At 36.9% G+C, this 6,409-nt stretch overlaps 1 non-coding gene across 1 annotated transcript; it reads right to left on the minus strand.

The window, feature by feature from the left end:
* Positions 1-202: 202 nt before the first annotated feature.
* On the minus strand, positions 203-274 carry TRNAT-UGU (transfer RNA threonine (anticodon UGU)). The gene has a single exon. It is a non-coding gene; the product is annotated as a tRNA-Thr (tRNA).
* Between the last annotated feature and the right edge of the window lie 6,135 nt (positions 275-6,409).

Raw genomic sequence — 6,409 nt, forward strand, 5'->3', positions numbered from 1 at the left:
TTAAATACGCATCTTGCCACGGCGCAGGATCGAACTGCGGACCTTTGCGCTTTATATGGAAAATTATGAAAAAAAATAAATTTATTTATTATATAACTGGGCGGAAGTATAATATAAAAAATGGTTGCCGCATGAAGTATTTGAAGACCTTCGGTTGTTTCTACCAAAAGTTTTGAGAAATTGGGAATCTACCCAAAAGCATTGCCTCCACGCAGGATCGAACTGCGGACCTTCAGTTTACAAGACTGACGCTCTACCACTGAGCTATAAAGGCAATTTGCCAATTATATCTTTCATAATAACATACATTTCAGTACTAAATCCTTCCTTTACCGTATTAAGCATTTTGCACAGTTCAATAACTATAAATGCAAATATCTAATGTTTGAAGCAGGTGATTTATTTTGATTTATTTTGTAGAAAAATTATAATTAAAATGTTAAAGGATTGGATGCAAGTGGTGATGAGCCCAGGGAAGTTGGGATTGGCACAATGGCATGAGAGGTTGAATGGTGTGAGGGGAGGAGAAAGATTAACATATAAAGAAAAATGCTAGAGTTGTATAATAGGATTTAATTTTATTCTTTTACACCATGTTGTTTTGTTTTTCTATGTTATTAAAGCTTTTATGGTTTAGTAAATTAATAATTTTTTGAATTGAGAGGAGGGGAGACAAAATGAGCAAAAGTGTTGGATAATTATAAATTAATCTCTCTTAAGAGCCGCTTATGACATGAATTATTTATAAAATTAACTATAAATTAATTTATTTATTTAAAAATGCAATAATTTATTTAAAAATGTAATCACTATAAATAAAAATATATAGATATAAAATTTATTTAATTATGAAGATGCAATTTATTATTTTAAATTAAATATATAAATTTAATTTTTAAGTAATTATTGAGATGGAATTTATTGTCTTATAATAAAACATAATTCATGTGTTCATAATTTAAAGGTAATGGTAACAAGTTCTATTAATAAAAACCACATCATAAAGGAAAATTGACTTTAGTCATTTATTCAAATGAATCAACTTACATTTTGAGTGTTGTTAAAGGTTTTTTTTTTTAAACATAAGTTTATTAATATCTTTTTTTGTATTTCTGCCTTTTTTTGTGAAATTAATTTTATTGATTTTCAAAATACTACATTTATTGAGACTTGATGCAAGCCACTAGTCTGTCATTGGGGAAACCACACCAATGATAGTGCATCGAGCTCTTAGTCCTTGAAATGTGCATATTCAAAGTTTTATAAAGAAAACTCTCAAAACATAGCCATAGGTTGAGTAAACTAAGGGTTTCTAATTGACTGAACTTGCCTACGTTGTGAAGTAAATTATAATTAGAAAATAGAGAAGCTAAAATCTTGTAAGACATTAGCAATTACAAAGATTCTAAGGGCTCCACCCTAATAGGGGTCTCTCCAACTTGACTAGTTGCATTCAGACCTACTCATGGTGCAATGTTGGCTTCAATTCATTCCATGTAGTGGCCCAAGTCTTGCATCTACAATTTCATTTCATCTAGTATTAGAAAAATTTCATCTTTTGTATCATTTTTGTCGAGAAAAACTTATTCAGATTATACGAGTAATGAAATGAAACGCAAGAAAATAAATGGAACAAACACAAATAAATATAACAAAGAGCACAATAATATAGTGAAAACCCAACTTTTATTAATAAATGAAACAACAGATATTGTAATATAGTTCGGCGGAACGGGAGCGAGAGGAACAGTGATTGCGAACATTTAGGGTTTTCGTGAGTTGCAGTCGGCGCTTCTCATGGAGGGTCGCAGAGGAGGGAGAGCATCTCCCTCCTTCAAGGAATTCATGGCTAACAGAGGTAAGAAACCTCTAGAAAGTACTAAAGGAACTTCGGGAGGAGGAAAAGAAACCATGGAAGAGGAGATAGCAGGAGGCAACACCGAGGGAATCAACGGCACAAAGGACAAGGAGGGAGAAGACAAAAAACAGGACACTAAAGAGAAGAAACAAAAGGGACCCTGCAAACCCAAAGCTGAGATCACTCCAAGAGTTGTTTTAAATGATCCTGCCCTGCAGGCATACAGGGATCACATGCGGACATATGCTATTATCTGTAAGTTCATGGGACTATGGCCCACTGAAAAAGCTTTACAGACTTGGATCAAATATCATTGGAAACCTAAAGGGAGCATAGACCTTCATCTTGGGTCAAAGGGTTTCTTTACGGTGGTGTTCACGAATATTGAAGACAAGGACAAAGTCTTTGAAGGTGGACCCTACTTCTTTGCGGCAGCTGGACTCTACATGAGGCCATGGATTATGAATTTTGTCCCGGAACGGGAAACTTTTACCTCTGTACCGGTCTGGGTAAGACTTTATTCCTTACCTCTTGATTACTGGCAAAATGAATCGTTAATGGCCATAGGCAATAAATTAGGTCGCTTTGTCAAAATTTCTGAAGCCACAAGAAGAGGGAAATACACTTCATTTGCTAGAATATGCGTGGAAATGGATCTATCAGGAGCCTTACCAGATGAAGTGATCCTGGAAGTCTTTGATGAAGAATGGGTGCAAACAGTAGACTACGAGCATATTCCCTTCAGATGCCGTAGATGTCATGAGCACGGGCATCTATTTAGAGACTGTCCACAAGGGAAAGTAGGAAATAACAGCAAGGCAAATACAATGAAGGAAACAGACAGCTTTCAGAAAGTGGTCTATCGAGGAAAAGGAAGCAAGAAAGGAACAAAGAAACATCAAGATGAAGGACTTAAAGGTAGCCAAAACAAGTTCCAAGTTCTAGAGGAAGATGAAGAAACCACAAAGGAAGATCAAGCAACAGAAGGAAAGGCTGGAGAAAAGAGAACAGAAGATGAATGTGACCAAAATCAGAAAACTGGGTACCAGACAGAAACCATTATGAGTGAAACAGAACTTGAGATGGATTAGGATATGACCCCGAGTGAGATGGACCTAGAAGACCATGAGTTACAGGAGATACTTGACAAAGAAAACCTAGATCTGGAAGGGTTCTTGTTCCAGGGAACCACGGGAGGAGTGGATTCGGTACCCCAAGAAGAACTTAATAAAATACAACAGTTTTTTTTATGGAAAACACAATCTAATGCATTGGGAAAAGGAAAAAATACAGATAAACCGGAAAACAGAGGAGTGAAGGCACTAAAAGCAACCCCGGGACTAGCGACAAGAAACCCAGGTAAAAAGAGGCAAGAAAAAGCAGAATGAACTCTTGATGGAGTGTGGCAAGCTAATGATAGATTCAGGTAAGATGAAAGATCTTGCCAGCTACTCCTTCACAAATCTTTAATTATGAAGTTTATTTCTTGGAATATAAGAGGTCTAGGGAGTAAAAGAAAGCAAAGAATACTCAGTAATAGAATGAAACAAGAAATGCCGGACATTATCTTTATCCAAGAAACAAAAAGTTCCATTCAAAAAATCAGACAAATCCACAGTAAATGGCTTAGTAGATTTGAGTTTCTAGAAGTTAAAGCAGAGGATACTGCGGGGGGAATCCTCACTCTTTGGAACCCTCACAAATTAAGTGTTATAGATGCTGAGGCTACCAGGAATTATCTATCAGTTATCATTCAACCGGAAGGAGACAGGCACTACTATCTAGTAACCAATGTTTATGGTCCTCAAAGAATAGATGATAAACTCAAGTTCCTAGACTCACTGGAGGATCTCAGGGGCAGACATATAGGAATACCTTGGATCATGGGAGGGGACTTCAATATGATCAAATCTCTTTCTGAGAAAAAAGGAGGAATGAGGATCCTTAGTAAAGACTCATTGGAATTTCAAACCTTTATAGACAAGATGAACCTAGTAGAGGCTGAAATGAATACTAGCCTCTTTACTTGGAATAATAAAAGAGGTGGTGAATCTCAAGTAGCCTCTAAGTTAGACAGATTCCTGATCTCAGAGAATTTGATGCTGGAAAATAAGGAAATAACAGCTGAAGTTCTCCCCTTTGGAGGTTCAGATCATTGGCCGGTTCAAATGGAGATCAAAGGCATGGACATTCTCAGAAACAGACCATACTGGCTCTCCCACCCAGATTTCTTCAACAATATCAAAAATTAGTGGACAGAAGACTTACAGATTCAAGGAACAAGAATGTTTCTTATGCATAAAATATTAAAGCATATCAAACTTAAGCTAAAAGATTGGAACAAAAATGAATTTGGCAATATTTTTGTAGAGAAAAAATCAATTGAAAATAAAATTAAGGAACTCAACCAGGCTCTAATCAAGGAAGGATTTGATAAAGACAAAAGAAATCAAGTGGATAAATATCAGCATGAGTGGGACAATCTGTGCAAACAGGAGGAAGTCTTCTGGAAACAAAAATCTAGAGTCCAATGGCTAAAGGAAGGGGAGCGTAATACGAAGTTTTTTCACAGGTCCACTATGGAAAATAGAATGCATAACAGAATATCTTCAATCAAAAACAAAGAAGGGGATATTCTTACATCCCATGAGAATATTGAAGCGGAGTTAGTTCAACACTTCCGAAGCATTACTCAGGAAAATAATTTGTACAGAGAACAATTTATTCGGGAGGTAACTAGAAATATACCAAAGATGGTTTCCAAAGAGGATAATTTTAATCTAAATAGACCAGTTTCTGAAAAAGAGGTAGACGATACCCTCAAAGAAATGGAGAATGGAAAAGCACCAGGCACAGATGGGTTCAATGTGGATTGTTTCAAGGCATGTTGGAATATTGGTAAATAGGATATCTTGAATGTGGTGGAGGATTCGAGAGTAAAAAGTACCATCTTGAAAGTGTTGAATACCTCATTTATCTCACTTATCCCTAAGCAGGAGGATGCTCAAACTCCGATAAGTTCAGACCCATCGCTCTATGCAATGTGGTCTACAAAATTATATCCAAAGTAGTGGCAAACAGACTTAACCCTTTGCTTCCTACCCTAGTTTCAGGGGAACAATCAGGATATGTGGAAGGCAGACAAATTTTAGACAACATCATTCAAGCTCATGAGGTAGTTCACTCGCTAAAAAGAAAAAAGAAATCCGGCATGATCATGCAATTAGATATAGCCAAAGCTTATGACAAGGTAAACTAGACATATATGAAAAGGATTCTTAGTGCTTTTGGTTTTGATCATAAATGGGTCAGATGGGTAATAGCTCTTGTCACCTCCTCTAGCTTCTCTATTTTGGTAAATGGCTCTCCCTCTGAGATTTTCAGTCCTTCCAGAGGCCTCAGATAGGGAGACCCACTCTCTCCTTTTCTTTTCATTCTTATGATGGAAGGACTTGGCAGGGCCATCAAGCAAGCTAAAGTTGCAGGCAAGATTAAAGGCCTTCTACTTTCCGAGAATGGTCAAGCTCTTACTCATCAACAATTTGTAGATGACACAATGCTTCAAGGAATCCCTACTGTCAAAGAAGCAACAACTTATAAACATATTCTGAACGCTTTTGCCATGGCCACAGGTATGGAAGTAAACCTTTCTAAATCAAAAATCTTTTTCTTTAACACCAACTTGGCAATCCAAAGGAATATTTCCAAAATTCTTGGTTTTCAAAGGGATTCCCTTCCCTCAAAATATTTGGGTATCCCTCTAACAGATAAACCATTTCTCAAAATCATTTGGGAACCCTTGATGAATAAGTTGCAGGACAAAGTCAGCAAATGGACCTTCAGATCTCTAAATCTTGCAAGCAGGTTGGTTCTCACTAAAGTTGTTCTGCAAGCCATCCCTATTTTTATGTTATCTGCCCTCCCAGCTCCGAAAGGAGTCCTTCAGCAATTGAGAAATATACAAAGAAACTTCCTTTGGGGAAAGGAGGAAAATAAAAAGAAATGGGCTTTAGTGCCTTGGGAGAAACTTTGTAAACCCAAATACCATGGAGGGTTGGGCTTGGACGATCAGGAAATACTCAGCAAGGCTTTAGGGGCCAAACTTTGGTGGTGCTGGGTTCATAATCCAGAAACTCTATGGGCTAATATTTGGAAAGAAAAATATGCAACATCCTGGAAAACTAACGACCTCATAAGAATGTCAGGGAACATTAAGGGATTGCACATCTGGAACAAAGCCTGTGAAAATAGAAGATTAGTCAAGATAATAGTTTCTGGGAAATCATAGAAGGGAATCAAGCCCTCTTTTGGGGAGATAAATGGCAACAAGAACCAATACTGTTAAAGAGAACTTCCTCGAGCTTAAACAGGAGATAGATTCACTAGGCTTAATTAAAGTCATGGACTTCTGGGATAACACTCAGCTAATGGAAAATGGAGAATCTGGAAAAATATTGATTGTAGAAATAATTTCCTCTTGAAAATTAAAGCAGAGGAGCTAAAAAAAATGGTGGAACAAAGGAAAATCTCAGTTTCTGAAGGGCAATACCA

The sequence above is a fragment of the Pinus tabuliformis genome, chromosome 1_2 (genome assembly GCF_031772625.1).
Source record: "Pinus tabuliformis cultivar Carrire ecotype Pingquan chromosome 1_2, CPIR1, whole genome shotgun sequence".
Taxonomy (NCBI): domain Eukaryota; kingdom Viridiplantae; phylum Streptophyta; class Pinopsida; order Pinales; family Pinaceae; genus Pinus; species Pinus tabuliformis.